At 38.1% G+C, this 15,827-nt stretch overlaps 1 long non-coding RNA gene across 1 annotated transcript in view; it reads left to right on the top strand.

The window, feature by feature from the left end:
• LOC143647412 (uncharacterized) overlaps positions 1–15,827 on the top strand; it is a 93,890-nt gene that overhangs the window by 42,101 nt on the left and 35,962 nt on the right. Inside the window, exons 3-4 of the long non-coding RNA XR_013158041.1 lie at positions 14,107–14,193; positions 14,337–14,499. This is a non-coding gene — a long non-coding RNA (uncharacterized LOC143647412). The remainder of the gene's footprint in view (positions 1–14,106; positions 14,194–14,336; positions 14,500–15,827) is intronic.

Genomic DNA, 15,827 nt, shown 5'->3' with positions numbered 1-15,827 from the left:
TTCATCACCACGGTCATTCTTAAAACATTGGTATCACTCCAGAAAAAGAAAAAAGAAAATCTCATATACACCATAGCCCTTACTCCTCCTTCTCATTGACCACTAGTATTTCCATCTACCCATTATATAAATATATGTGTGTGTTTATATGTATTTTTTTTTTCATGGGCAGGCACAGGAAATTGAACCCAGGTCTCTGGCATGGCAGGCAAGAACTCTGCCTGCTGAGCCATGGCCTGCCCTACATGTATGTATTTTTTAAATGTTTTGTTTTTATTGTGAAATATAACAGTTATACAAAAAAGCAATAATTCCAAGTACATTTTAACAAGTAGTTATAGAACAGATTTTAAAGTTTGGTATGGGTAAACTTTCATGATTTTTTATTTTTAGTTCTAGCTGCTCCAAGACACTGGAGACCAAGAGAAATATCAATATAATGATTCAGCAGTCACACCAATATATTTTAACCTTTGTTCCCCCTATTTTTTTCTTACACCTCTTACCACTCCCTTTCATTGATCACTGGTATTTCAATCTACTCAATTTATTTTAATATCTATTATTTATCTATTATTTATTTATTTTTAATCCATGTGTTTTACTCATCTGTCCATACCGTAGGTAAAAGGAGCAACAGAGACAAAGTTTTCACAATCACACAGTCACATTGCGAAAATATATTATTATACATTCATCTTAAAGAAACATGGCTACTGGAACACAACTCTACAGTCTCAGGTACTTCCCTCTAGCCTCTTTAATATACCTTAAACTAAAAATGGGATATCTATATAATGTGTTAGAGTAACCTCCCAGAAAACCTCTCGACTCTATTTGAAATCTCTCAGCCACTGACACTTTATTTTGTCTCATTTCTCTCTTCCCCCTTTCGGTCAAGAAGGTTTTTTCAATCCCTTAATGCTGAGTCCCAGCTCATTCTAGGATTTCTGTTCACATTCATTGCTAGGGAGGTTTACACTCCTGGGAGTCATGTCCCACCTAGAGAGGGTGAGGGCAGTGAGTTTGCTTGCCATGTTGGCTGAGAGAGAGAGGCCACATCTGAGCGCAAAAGAGGTTCTCTGAGGGGGTGACTCTTAGGCCTAATTTTAAGTAGGCTTAGCCTTTCCTTTGTGGGGACAAGTTTCTTAGGAACAAGCCCCAAGATTGAGGATTTGGCCTATTGATTTGGTTGTCCCCACTGCTTGTGAGAATATCAGGAATTCTCCAAATGGGAACTTGAATTTTTCCCTCTTTATCACCGTTCCCCCAAGGGGACTTTGCAAATATTTCTTTTTTCACTGTTCAAATCACTCTGGGTGACCACCTAGTTTTAAATAGACATCCAACTACTGTTTTTTAATTTTTGTTTTGCATGGGCAGGCACCGGGAATCGAACCTGGGTCTCCAGCATGGCAGGTGAGAACTCTGCTGGCTGAGCCATCGTGGTCTGCCCCCAACTAATGTTTTTAACATCATAATTAGTATTTGATATTTGTCCTGACCCGCAGGACAGTCAACGGGGTCCGCCACCTGCTGAGGGAAGAATGGCGATGGGACAGAGAGACGCAAGAAGGACAGCAAGACAGGATTCTGATCAAGCTGCAAATTTTATTAACCAAGCCAGGTGTATATATACCGGCTTGGGGAGGGAGTAGGGTATGTAGGGCATTATGATAGGAGGGAGTTCGCGCCGGCGGGGAGGACTGGTTAGATAATTGGTGGGGAATTCGCGCCGGCGGGAAGGTCCCGGCAGGAACCTATTTCCGTGAAGAACCTTGTTGTACTAAGTAGGTGCTGTTGCATCAGCCAGGGTGGCCATGTTAGCCCAGTCGCCATCTTAGGCTAGCCTCTTGTCCCCAACAGATATTATTCTTATTTTTTATTTGTCTCCTTCACTACAATATAGGTTCCATGATAGCAGGGGGCCTTTTTGTTGTGGCTCACCACTGTATCCCAAGGACAAGCCTGACATATGGTAGATAATACTTTTTAGATGATGAATGAATAAAATTCTTAGAGAATTCTAGATAATCACCAATTCTGTAACCTTGTGCATGTTACATAATTGTTCCAGATTTCAGTATCTCCATTTGTAAAGTGGAGAGAAGAGAATGTATTGAGAATCAGAAAGGAAAAGCGAGGGCAGCTATGGAGGGAACTCCGGAGAGCTGGCCTTATTTGTTGCTTTGGATTGTTTTGATTAGGGGAGGGGTCATCTGGACCGTAAGCCCCACTGGGTTCTCCTCTAGGGTTTGGTTTGCTGCTGTGGTCCAAGTAACTATCCCATTGTTTTACCTAGAATAGATGGGCAATAAGTTTGTTGAATGAAGGCATGGAAGGCTTGCTGGAGCCAAGGATTTTGAGAACTAATTAGGAAATAAAACCTGGTCATGAAGTGAATGTTAGGAGAGAAAAATAAATGCACAGATTCCTAACTGAGAAGAAAACAGAAAGCTGTTTTTCTGCATGATTGTTTTCTTTATGTGGATAGGGCTCCCCAGACCTGACCTTCATAATTGTAAAACCCTTTCCCTAGAATAATTCTTCCAAAATCTAGTAGAATAGAACCACTTTTTTTTTTTTTTTAGTTTAAGGAAGCAATTTGCTTCCTCTGAAGACCTTAGCATCTTCCTGTTTCAGTATTCAGACGGGATTAAAACAGAGTAATTTCCTGGCAAGGGGTAACTCAAACTTGGAAGGGAAGAGAGAGGTGAAGTCAGCTGCAATAAACCAGCTGAAATTAAAACAAAGGTTTAATGAGGGAAGATTAACTGCGGCTGGGTTGGCAGGTCACGTCTCTGAAACTTAGAACCACAGATCAGAGCCAGATTTTATTTCCCTCCTCACTCTTCCCTCCCTTTGCCCCTGTTCCAGATTTAAAATACTCATAAATTTAACAGTACTTTCCCATTTCTGGTGTCGCCCCCAAGGCTACTAAGAGTAGTGACTGTTAGGTCGGGAGAACAGGGAAGGTCACCGTGATTCGAGCTGTGCAAAATGTGCTGCCCCTTCCGTACGCAAGCAGAAGCAGTTCCAGGAACAAGGCGATGAACCATTGCCATAAGACCCTTGCAAAACATCACCTGACCCCCTTGCTTAAAAACCACGCGCATCAAGACCCAGGCGCGGACTCACCAGCCCCTACCTTGGGTTCTGGGAGCTCCGTCCGGGAGCGCGGGAATAAACCTCCTCACCCTAAGGTTTCTTTGCTTGCCTTTTCTCTCTTTCACCTCCAAAACCTTTCAGTGACCCCACATATTCCCTTTATTCTTGTTCACTTGTCTTAGCTGTTTACAGTTTCTGAAACATGGACAATGACTCCGAGTTGACCAAGATGGTAGCAGAAGCCATTCTAAGATGCTAACCCTCACAAAATCTTTGAGCAACTGGCAAAACCGGCAAAGCCATCTTCCTCAAAACTGCAGAAGACAGATAAAGGGTTGCTGTAACTAGGCAAGCGCTGGATCAAGTAAAGGCAGCCTGAAAAATGAAAGGCAGGCTCTTGCTGTCCTTGCTAGTTTCTTTCCCACCCCTTCCGTGGCAGCATGTGGCGTGAGACTGCACTTCCACTGTGGGTCCCTGGCCCTGTCGCAGAGGGGGCAGAGTAACCCCTGTGTGCTTACTGGGATACTAGTATGTCAGTGCCCAGTCTGTCTGGGGAAAGCCTGAGAGACTGAACCAAGAAATTTATCTTCTACTCACCCTCCTAGAATTTGTCCTGAAGACAGAGAAGCAGCTTGCAGACATCTAGATCAGTTTAAGAAACAATTAATCTGAAGTGGTCTTGGACAAAGGACTGCAGCTGAGCACCCAGGAGGATGAGAAAGTCTATTTCAAAGGTTGTATAGAAGGCATTTTAACTCCTGTAAACTGTATATGAGGAAATTCCTAAGGCTAAGAGGAAGTTCAACCCAGGAAAAGAAGGAGGCTCCACTCTCCACTCAGGCCTAGATAAGTTAGAAAGAACTCTATGCTTACCATTCACCTCAGTTTGATCTTGATAGGATGGCTCTAGAGAAGATCACCAACCAAAGCAGAATCAATTTGCAGATTCTGAAAAAGTGCTTTTTGCTTTGGTTTGATTGATTTTGTTAGCTCCTCGTTCTCATGGAAATTTGTCATATCACTAGCTTCATACAACTTAAGGAAAGGATAGCTCAAGGACTAAATTCCAGAGTTAACACTTTAAAATATTAAAATGTACAGTGTACAACTAAAGGTTACAAGAGAAACAAAGAAAGAAAAATTATGACCAATCCAAAGGAACAAGATAGAAATCCAGAAACCATCAACAAAGACGACCAGCCTTTGGGACATAATGGACAAGAATTAAAAAAAAAAAGTTCCCAATAATTGAAATGAAACATTTCCTAGAGGGTTTTGAAACTGAGAAATCAGGATTTAAAGAGTGATTTTGATTAGTAAATTGCTATATAAAAATTCCTTTCTGCTTTCTGAAATGTTGGTGTAGACAGGGAAATACCTGAGATCTTTGAATTGTAGTCCAGCTGCCTTGACATCTGAAATGAGTGTAAAAAGCCCTTATCCTGGGCCTTTGTGATGGTAAGAGCTGGTCATTCTCTTGTAGAGCACAGGCCCTAATGCTAATGAAGTTGGCCATTAACTATTTCTTCCTTTTGGTTTATACCTTCAGTACTGAAGTAATAGCTCTTGCTCCCCTCCTTTCCACTTATATTCTCCTATTGAAATAATAAGTAATAGCTCTGCCTCCCTTCCTTTCAACTTATGTTAACTTTATATTAACTACCAGAAATGACCTCATCTCCCTTTGCTAAAATCCTTAAAACCCTTGAATTCTCTAAACTTGGAGAGAAAGATTTTGGGCCATTAGGCTGTCAGTTCTTCTGCTACATGTGTAGTAATGTAGCGCAAAAACCTGGAACGAGGCCGCAGGCCTCCAGGGACGTTCCGCGAAGTTAGAACAGGCTGAGACTAAGGATCCGTAGTTTCGGGAAGCAGGTTTTGTGTGCTATGGCCATAGGGCTCAGTGAGTAACCCCTGAAAGTCTGAGCCCCAAACAAAAGGCAACCTTAGCTTTTATAGACTTTTTGACATGTTAAAGAGAAGGTAAACAATTGGCTGATTTAAGTTGAGAATGGCCCAAAGCTGAACCATTAAGGGAGGGGTCCCCACCCCAGAATGTCTTATCTTGCCTACTTGCAGCTTCACCAGTTCCTGAAGGCTAGGGGAGGGGGTTTCTATCCCAGGAATGTGTCTTATCTCGCTTGCCTGCAGTTTTACCCATTCCTGAAGGTCAGGAGAGGGGGTTTGGAGATTTTCCACAGAGAGCACAGCTGAACCAGAAAGAGGGGAAGGCTGCCTGCTACAGTAATAAACTCTTTCTCTCTTTGAAACCAGGTGTCTCAGGAATTGGTTATTGGGCATGTTGGGCAGAAGAATCCACAGCCTTTGTCTGGTAATAGCTTCAATTGAGGGTTGGAACTAGCAGAGAAAGAATCAGTAAATTCAAAGACATGACAATTGAAATGATTCTGGCCGAGGAGAGAAGAAAAAAGTGGACAGAGTCTAAGACACCTGTGGGACATCATGAAGCATATCAACTTATGCATTGTGGAAGTCCAGAAGGAGAAGAAAGAGAGAAAGGGGAACAAAGAATATTCAAATAAATAATGGCAGCAAATAGCCCAAATTTAATGAAAGACATGAATATGTACCTTCAAGAAGCTCAAGAAACCCAAACAGGATAAACTCAAGGAGAACCACATCCAAGCACATAGAAATCAAGCTGACTAATTTCAAGGAGAGTTCTGAAAACTGCAAGAGAAAAGCAATGAGTTGTGTACATGAGAATCCCAATAAGATTGTGTTCATTTTTATCAGAAACAATGGAAGTGGAGGAAACTACACAATGGGATGAAATATTTAAAGTGCTAGAAAAAACAACTACCAACCCAAAACTGTATAACCTGCAAGGTTTTCTTTCAAATATGAGGGAAAGACTAAGACATTCCTAGATAAGCAAACTTTGAGGGAGGTACTTGACCTAAGATATAAGTAATGGTAAAAGGAGTTCTTGAGACTGAAAGGAAAGGACAGTAGACAGTGGAACAAAGCAAAATAAAGAAATGAAGAATGCCAGTGAAAATAATAGGGAGATACAAGAGGTAAAGGATTTTTCTTTCAGGAGCAATGATGATGTTCTAAAATTGATTGTGGTAATGAAAGCACAACTCTGTAATTATACTGAAAGTCACTGATTATGCATGTTGGATGGATTGTACATGTGGGAATGAAATTGCTTTTTAGGTTGTGTGTATGTATATATATTAATTTTTTTTTTAATGGAAGGAGACTTCAATAAAGCCCTTTCAATAATAGAGGGTATTTACATGGAAGATCACTAAGGAAAATAGAATAAAGATTGAATGATACTCTAAACCAATTAGACATGTATTGAACATTTCACCCATCAGCAGCAGAATACACATTCTTCCCTAGTGCTCAGGAATAATTCTCCATGATAGCCCATATGTTATGTTACAGAACGAGTCTTAATAAATTCAAAATATTGAAATCACTATTTGACCATAGTGGAATGTAGTTACAAATTAAAAGGCAAAAATCTGTGGTATTTCTATATGTTAGTAATGAACAATCTGTAGAATAAATCAGGTGAAAAATTCTATTTACAATAGCAAATAAAAGCTTAAATATCTAGGAAGAAATTTAACAAAGGAGATAAAAGAATGTGTGCAGAAAAGTGAAAAACATTGCTTAAAGAAATCAAGAAGTCCTAAATAAATGAGAGAGCATTCCATGTTCATGGATTGGAAAGATTAAATATTGTTAAGAAGTCAATGTTACCCAAATGATTTACAGATTCAACACAATCCCAATCAAAATCCCCACAGCTTCTTGGCAGAAATGAAAAATCCAGTCATCAAATGTATATGGAAGTGTAAGGTGCTCCTGAATAGCCAAAGCCATTTTGAAAAAAAAAAAAAAAAGAACAAAGTTGAAGGAGCCACATCGCCTGATCTTAAAACACATTGCAAAGTCACAGTAATCAAAATAGCATAAAGACAAATATATAGAGTAAATGAATTCCAAATGAAAGTTCAGAAATAAACCCTCACAACTCTGGCCAACTGATTTTTGAAAAGGGTATCAAGTTCACTCAAAGGGGATAATCTCTTCACAAATGGTGCTGAGAAAACTGAATCTCCATATGAAAAAGAATGAACATGGACCCCTACCATATACAAAAAATGAAACAAAATGGATAAAAACTTAAAAAATAAAAAATTGATACTTATCTTAATTTGCTAAGACACTGGAATGCAATATACCAGAATGGAATAGCTTTTAAAAAGGAAATTTATGAAGTTGCAAGTTTATAGCTCTAAGACCATGAAAATGTCTAAATTAAGGCACCAACAAAGAGATTACTTTCATTCAGGAAAGGCTGATGCCATCTGGAATACCTCTGTCACTTGGGAAGGCATATGGCAAAATCTGTTAGCTTTCTCTCTCAGCTTCTTGTTTCCTTGGGGATGTTTTCCTTCTTCATCTCCAAAGGTCTCTGGCCGTGTGGGCTCTGTTGGCTCTGTGCTTTTCTCTAAAGCTTTTCCCAAATGGTTCCCTCTTGAAAGACCACTGTAAGCAACTCCACTTTGAATGGGTGCTGTGCTGGTTTGAAGCTATTATATACCCCAGAAAAGCCATGTTTTAATCCTGATCCTATCTTGTGGGGGCAGCTATTTCTTTTAATCCTGATTCAGTTTTGTAGGTAGAAGCTTTTGATTAGATTATCTTCATGGAGATGTGGCACACCCAACTGTGATGTAACATTTGATTAGATGGAGATGTGACTACACCTATCCCAGATGGGGTTTGATTAGTTTACTGGAATTCTTTAAGACAGACAATATTTTGGAGTGAGCCAGAGCTGACAAAAAGAACAGATATAGATGCTTGGAGAACAGTTGCTTCAGAGAACAGAGACACAGAAGCTTGGAGATACTTGGACCCCGGCAAATGTTGCCATGAGATGTTAAGCCAGAACTTGGAGAGAGCCAAAGGAAACCAAGATATGAAAGACAGCCCTGGAGAAGCCAAGTGAGGAACCCCTAGAGGAACAGAGGCAGAAGACAATGGGACCCAGGAGCAAGGGACCAGCAGATGCCTGCCAGGAGACTTCCCAGCTGACAGAGGTATTCCAGACCCATTGGCTTTCCTTGAATTAAGGTATCTTTTTCTGGATGCCTTAGTTTAGACATTTTTATAGGCTTAAAACTGTAAACTTATAACTTATTAAATTCCCTTTTCATAAAAGATGTTCCATTCCAGCCTCATTTAACAAACTAATACAGATAGAGACACATCTCCGTGGAAATCACCTAATCAACAGGTCTCACCTACAATTGAGTAGGTCACATCTCCATGGAAACAACTTAAACAAAAAGATCCAGCCTAACAATATTGAATGAGGATTAAAGAGCATGGCTTTTCTGGGCTACACAGCAGTTTCAAGCTGTTTTGTCTATTTTCTAGACAAAAACATAGAGAAGAATTTTCAGGGCTTTTTGTCAGGCAATAATTTCTTAGACTTTACACCCAAAGTGCTAGCAGCAAAAGAAAAAATAAAGGGGACCTCATCAAAATTAAAACTCTTGTGTATCAAAGGACTTTTTTTCATGAAAGTAAAAGATCGATGTATACAATGGAAGAAAATATTTGGAAAGCATATATTCAATAAGGATTTAATTAACCAGAATATATATAGAAATCCTACAACACAAAAACAAATATTCAAACAATGCAATTTTAAAATGTGCACAACACTTGAATAGGCATTTCTCCAAAGATTATAAATGGTTAAAAAACATATGAAAAGATGCTTGATATAGTTTTCCATTAGGCAAATGCAAGTCAAAACTACCATGAGATAAACATATGGATTAAAAATAAATAAATAATAAGGGGAACAAATGTTAAAATAAATTTTAACATTTGTTAAAATTAGTAGATTAAAATGCTAGTGATCAATGAAAGGGAGGGGTAAGGGGTATGGTATGCATGAATTTTTTTCTGTTTTCTTTTTATTTCTTTTTCTGAATTGATGCAAATGTTCTAAGAAATGATCATGATGATGAATATACAATTATGTGATGATATTGTGAGTCATTGATTATACATCAAGAATGGAATGATCATATGGTAAGAATGTTTGTGTTTGTATATTGTTATGTTGAATAAAAAAAAAAACTACCGTGAGATACCATTTTACACACATTGGAATGGCTACTACTTAAAAAACAGAAACTTACAAGTGTTGAAGAGGATGTGGAAAGATAAAGTGTATGAGTATGCATTGTTGGTGGCAATGTACAGTGGGGCAATACCTGTGTAAATGAGTTTGGTGGTTCCTCAAAAAGTTAAGAAAGTTAAGTGTAGAGTTAACATATGACCTGTTGTTTTAGTCTGCCAAAGTTACTAGTAATGCAACACACCAGAGATGGATCCACTTTTAATAAGGGGGTTTATTTAGTTAAAAATTTAGAGTTCTTCAGAGGAAAGATAGCTAACTTTCATCTGAGGCTCTCTGTTGCATGGGAAGGCACAATGGCAATGTTTGAAGGTCTTCTTCCCTGACTTCTGGGTTCCAATATCTTATTCGGAGTGATTCCTTTCTGCACCTCCAAATTTCTGGGCTGAGCTGTGAGTGCTGGGATGAGGTATGCTGAACTGCTGAGCTCTCTTCTGACTTCTTTTCTTTTGGTTTCCTAAGTTAAACCTCACTCATTGTGGAAGGCACTCTCCTTAGTTTACTGCAACTGTGGTCAACCATAGATGAATTTCACATACTGATGATTTAAAGGCAACAGAAACAGAACAATGGGGCATCATCACCTGGCCAAGTTGACACCTGAACCTAACTACATACCTGTCAATTCTACTTCTAAGTATATAGCCCAAAGAATTGAAAGCCCAAACTTAGACAGATATTCATAGCAGAGTTCATAGTGGCATTATCCACAATTGCCCAAAGATGGAAGCGACCCAAGGATCCAGCTATTAACCAATGAATGGATTTTGTTTAGTGTAGTATATATATAAATGGAATATTATTCAGCTATCAAAATTTAATGAAGTTCTGATACATATGACTACATGGTTGAACCTTGAAGACATCATGTTGAATGAAATAAGTCAGACACAAAGGGCAAATATTGTATGATCTTACTGATATGAAGTAATTAAAGTAAGTAAATTCATAGTGTCAGAAACTAGAATATAAGATGACCAGAGGCCAGGGTGAGGTTAGGGAATGGAGAGTTAATGCTGAAATTGTGCAGAGTTTCTGTTTAGGGTGACAGGAAAATTTGGTAATGGACGGTGAGAATTGTACATCATTGCAAACATAGTTAACATCAATAAATCATGTATTTGAATGTGGTTAAATAAATCATGTATTTGAATGCGGTTTAACAGGATTTTTTAGGTTGTACATATATTACTAGAAAAATCACTGGACTGTATAACATAAAGAGGGAACCCTAATGTAAACTACGGACTATAGTTAATAGTACAATTTTAATAATATTCTTTCATCAATTGTAACAAATATTCCACACTAATGCAAAAGGTTAACAGTAGAGGGGATATATGCAAACTCAGTATTTTCTGCATGATCTTCCTGTAAACCTACAACTTCTCTAATAAAAATAAAGAAAAATAAATAAATATTAAACAAAACTTGGGCAGTAAAGGAAATAACACCCCTCCAAGACCTTTTGAAGCTCTGGGCCGTGCTCTCCAACTTCCTCCTTTCTCGCTCCTCAGAAAAGAAAGGGCAGACTTCCAATGTGGCAAAATAACAAAGTTTGGTTTAAAAAGGGAAACAAAAATAAACATTTTACATGCCTTTTCCCATGTCTCAGGGTCCCCAAGGCAAAGATTTAATGAAATATTTATTCTCTGTCCACTTCTGCTTTTTGATAAGGAAAAAACATACCACTTTTCTCTCAATTAAGTTGAATTAACTAAATATATATATTTATATAAAATCATACATATGATTTCCAAGTATATGTTTTAATGTCCTTTTTAGAAACTACTTTATAGTTTTATAAACCCCAGAAATTTAAAAGTTGTTCATCTATTCATATTATTTAAAGGGCTCATTAACTTATTTTGTTAGAATTTTTCAATAGCTTTCCCTCCTTTTGTTTGGAATATGCTTGAATAATTATAATGACATCATTAAATAAAAACAGTTTTCTGTAAAATTACTAGATAGAACCAATATTTGTGTTGTTGCTATTTTGAAAGGGTCTCTTTTGTTAGCATTATGTTTCACTAATTCATAATATTCTTGTGACTATAACAAAACTCAAAATTCTTGAATCTCCTCTTCAGTCTAAGGTCTTGTTAAACTAGATAGCAAACAAGGCAAAGGTTACAGCATGAAAGCAAATATTTAGATTGACTCAGAAAATAACTGTCACCTGCAATCCTCCCATAAAATAGTGTTACTGAAGTCTACATGGGAGGTGAGCATGAGAAGGAGAATTGGGTGATTTATTTTAATTGTTAATGCCCTGGCCCTAAATATTTACTTGTGATAGCTTAATTTTCATATTCTCTTATTCACTATTGGTACCCACATTTCCATTCTATCAATATCTCTGAAAGTGCTCTCATAATGTACTCTAAATTTCATCCCCATATCTCACCATATTTCTATTCAATACATACTATATTTTCTTCAGAATCTTCTGTACTAGAAGATCTTGGAATGATTCACTGGAGCACCCTCTCCTGGCTACAAGCCAAAAAAATACCTGTAAAACTTCTCCCATCCATTTCCCACTCATTTTTGGACACCCATGTGCAGAAGTGGAGAGGCCCAGCAGCAGGTCTGGGAATGAAGTACAAGAAAACACAGTTGCAGATCTGAAGAGAGTCTTGGCTTTTGTTGCTTGATTTTTTTGTGTGACCTATTGTCCCTAACTAATCTAGCAAGGCCAGCTAGTAGTTTTATCTGCTCACCTACAAAAACTCCACCATCATTATGATTATTTGCTTCTGAAGATAATCTAGCTGAGATTATTACCTGGAGTCTATTTTCACGAGTCTTCTGATGACAAACTGATAGATTTAGCCAAGTGCAAAACTAAATCAAAGAGAAAAGAAAAAAAAAAGAATTGAACAGATGCTATTATCTTCTCTCAGGTATCTCAATACTTTTCAAATGTGATAGAACCATTCTCAAATGTAATTCCTGACTCCAGGATATGGCCATGGGTGATCAGCTCAACTTCAGGTCACTTAGCTCAACCAAGTGAGAAGGTGAAATTACCTACCCAACTTGAGTGATAGGAGAAAATATGAAACCCATTTGCAAGCTGGTATTCTTTTTTTGTTAAGCTGGTATTCTTAAGAGATATGAAGGTTCTGAGACAGGGAGCTGACAAAGGAAAGGGGCAGTAAAGATCAAGCATCTCAGTTGCAATTCTCAATTCTTTATAAGGCTCACAAGAGCTAAAGATTTTTTTTTTATTTTTTTATTTTTTACATGGGCAGGCACTGGAAATTGAATCTGGGTCCTATGGCATGGCAGGCAAGCATTCTTGCCTGCTGAGTCACGGTGGCCCACCCTGTTTTTAATTTTTTAAAAATAAGTTTTCTTATTACAAAATAAAATAACCATATGATTCAACAGCTTTTTCTCAAACAGATACAGATAGTTGTATAACAATGTTCATAGCAATATTATTCACAATAGCCAAAAGGTAAAAACAACCCAAGTGTCTATTAAAAGACAAATGGATAAAGAAAGCATGGTACATACACACAATGCAATATTAATTGGGATGGAGCTCAGAGATATGCTGAAAAATGTTAAAACCATGAAGACATAATACCAAGGGAAATAAAGCAAGATGTATAAGAACAAATATAGTATGATGTTCCTTGTAAGAGATATCCAGAAATAGCATAATTGCAGAGACAAAAAATAGACTGGAGGTTATGAGGGGGATAGAGGAAGGGGGAATTTTTAAATGTTTGTAAATTAAAATCAATTTTTAAAACTTTCATGGAAAAATTGCTGTATGTGATTGGTGAATAGAGAGGTTTAAAAGGTTGTGCTCACTATATGGTGATACCGTGAGCCAGTCAATGTAAATACTTCAGATGGTTTCTATGCTGTGTGAATATATCTCAATAAAATTGCATTTAAAAAGTCTGCTCAGGCGGGCAACAGTGGCTCAGTGGCAGAATTCTCACCTGCTGTGCTGGAGACCTGGGTTCAATTCCCAGACTTTACCCATGCAAAAAACAAAGTCTGTGCTCATTTTGAAGTTAGATGCTAAATATCAGGTTAAAAGACATTGTACTTCCTGTCTCTTTGATAAGAAAAAAAATGCATTGTGAAATTAGATTTTTAAAACAGGCAACCTATTTTTCAACCATTTTTTCTTTAGCTTTAACTCATTGTAAGTAGTCATAATATCTGGAGACAATTTGGGGGTCAAAAATAGAAATGTAAACATCTTGTCTCCTGGGGTCAATCTTCCATTCCTTGATGTAATAGAACCCTGCTGGTTCACACCTGTGACTGATTATCACGGGCTTAACTTTTTGTTGATTTAGTCTTTGTGCAACTAACATTTGTTGATGTCCTGTTACGTCCTCTGTACTCAGGATACAGTGATGAGTGAGACCAGGCATCAGCCTTGCTCACGTGGAACTTACAGTGCGGGGAGAAAAATGCAAATGAAAAGGAGACAGAAATAAGTATGATAGGGCAAATAGTATCCTGATGGGCATGGAAGGAGAGAGAGGGCAGTTCTGGCAGGCATCTCTGAGAGAGCACCCAGACCACAAAGCAGGTTTGATCGGCCAGGACAGGGTCTTCAATCTGATCTTTAGGTGGTTTATAGAGCTACAAGTGCTGTCACCTCCAAAATCATGGGGAATAATAGTACTGAATCACTTATCTCCAGTGAAGGGGAAAAAATGATGGTGGGCTTCAGGGAAAAGGCGAGAAAAATAATTGTTAATTATTTTTTAATGTTCACTGTGTGCTAAATTATTGTTCTCTGTGCTTTACAGGTTTCAGCTCATTTAATCTTCACAGCAACCTTCAGACATCAGTGAAATTATTCCCATCATACAATAAGAAGCCTGAGGCACAGGGAGGTAAAGTAACTTGTTGCTAGAATCATTGCAATGACTTGGACCCAGGCAGTCTGGTTCCACAGCGAGCACCCTTAACCACTCAACTGATTTATTCTTTGTGCAACTAACATTTGTTGATGTCCTGCTATGTCCTCTGTACTCAGGATACAGTGATGAGTGAGACCAGGCATCAGCCTTGCCCACGTGGATCTTACAGTGGGAGGAGAAAACCACTCAACTATACACCTTCCAACAAAGTTCATGGGCATATGGCACACCAGTGACTTCTAAGAAAGAGGAAAAGCATGGTTAAGCCTCATGAGTTGGGTAAGCAAAGCATTCTGCTTTGTACACAGGAGCCCTCAATTCATGTTGAACTGGCATCACAGAATGGAGATAGGATGAGCAGATAGGTGGCTATTCTAGCCTAGATGTGAGCTGGTGAGCACCTGGATGTTACAAAGAGGAAGAGGAATTTTTAAGTGCAACCATTCAGTACTAATTTCTTATCATGAAAATAGGCAGAAATCAAAGTGTATCCTAAAGGGAAACAGTTATGCTATAAAGTGATTCACCAAGGGTTACTCACTGACATATGGCATGCTGACATAATCCACCCACAATTACATTTTTGCAATATGTAATCTCTCCTTACAAACCCTTAATCCTAATATTTTCCACGAAAACCCTGTATATCCACTAACCACATGAGCAGCAACAGACCATTTTCATCACACTGCTGCAACTAGGTTGCTAAGTCACATGGTGGGCACCATCCAAATACCTGGATAATAGTTCTGAATAGCTCTGCCCCACTGTTGAACTTGGACTTGCCCTTCTCAATGACCCCAGAGTACCTTTGAATATTAACAACACTGTCAGGTTTACTGGTCACGAGCAAGATTTGAATAGGGACAGGCTGCTGCTTTTCACACATTAATAATGAATTGCATTTTCCTTTCCTGTCATACATTCTCCACCTCCTATCCTATGCACAAGCAAAGAGAACTCAGTCATTAATACAAAAAAATTTGAGTAAAAGCATTTAAACGGGCATACATAATCTTCAGGTTCACTCATTTGCAGCCTTTCTGTTTTAGGAACACTCATTTGGGAAGAAAATTGTTAAAATCTGCCATCTCAGAAGTGAGGCTGATTCAAAGTAATACATACATTCACACATGCACACACATATGCACACACGTGCACACACACACATGCACATACTCACACCCCAGGCTTGCGTTTCACATACCACTCATGAAAGCCATGGTTGTAATGTTGAGTTGCAAAAGTTCACATTAATTGAGAAGTTGCAAAGTGTGGAGAACTTTGTAAATGTTCTCCAGAGAAAACTAGATCACTATAACCTGTTCCAAATTTATGAATAGGTTGTGTTGCAAAGTTTATATTGATTGTTTTAAAGTGGGGACATACTTTTCTTAAAAAATATATATATATATGTGTGTATATATATACAGTTTTTTTAAATGGAGGTAAAACTTATGCACAATAAAGGGGCTTCATTTTCAAGGATTCATTAGATGGAGTTTTATAAATGTATATACTCAGGTAACCAACACTGAGATCAAGTTAGAGCACCCAGAAGTCTCCCTCATGTCCTCTCCCAGTAAATAACCATCTTCCATGCAAAT

This window comes from Tamandua tetradactyla, chromosome 9 (assembly GCF_023851605.1).
Source record: "Tamandua tetradactyla isolate mTamTet1 chromosome 9, mTamTet1.pri, whole genome shotgun sequence".
In the NCBI taxonomy this organism is placed as follows: Eukaryota; Metazoa; Chordata; class Mammalia; order Pilosa; family Myrmecophagidae; genus Tamandua; species Tamandua tetradactyla.
The sequence above is the reverse complement of the archived record's forward strand: the minus strand, read 5'-3'. Positions and strand labels throughout refer to the sequence as shown.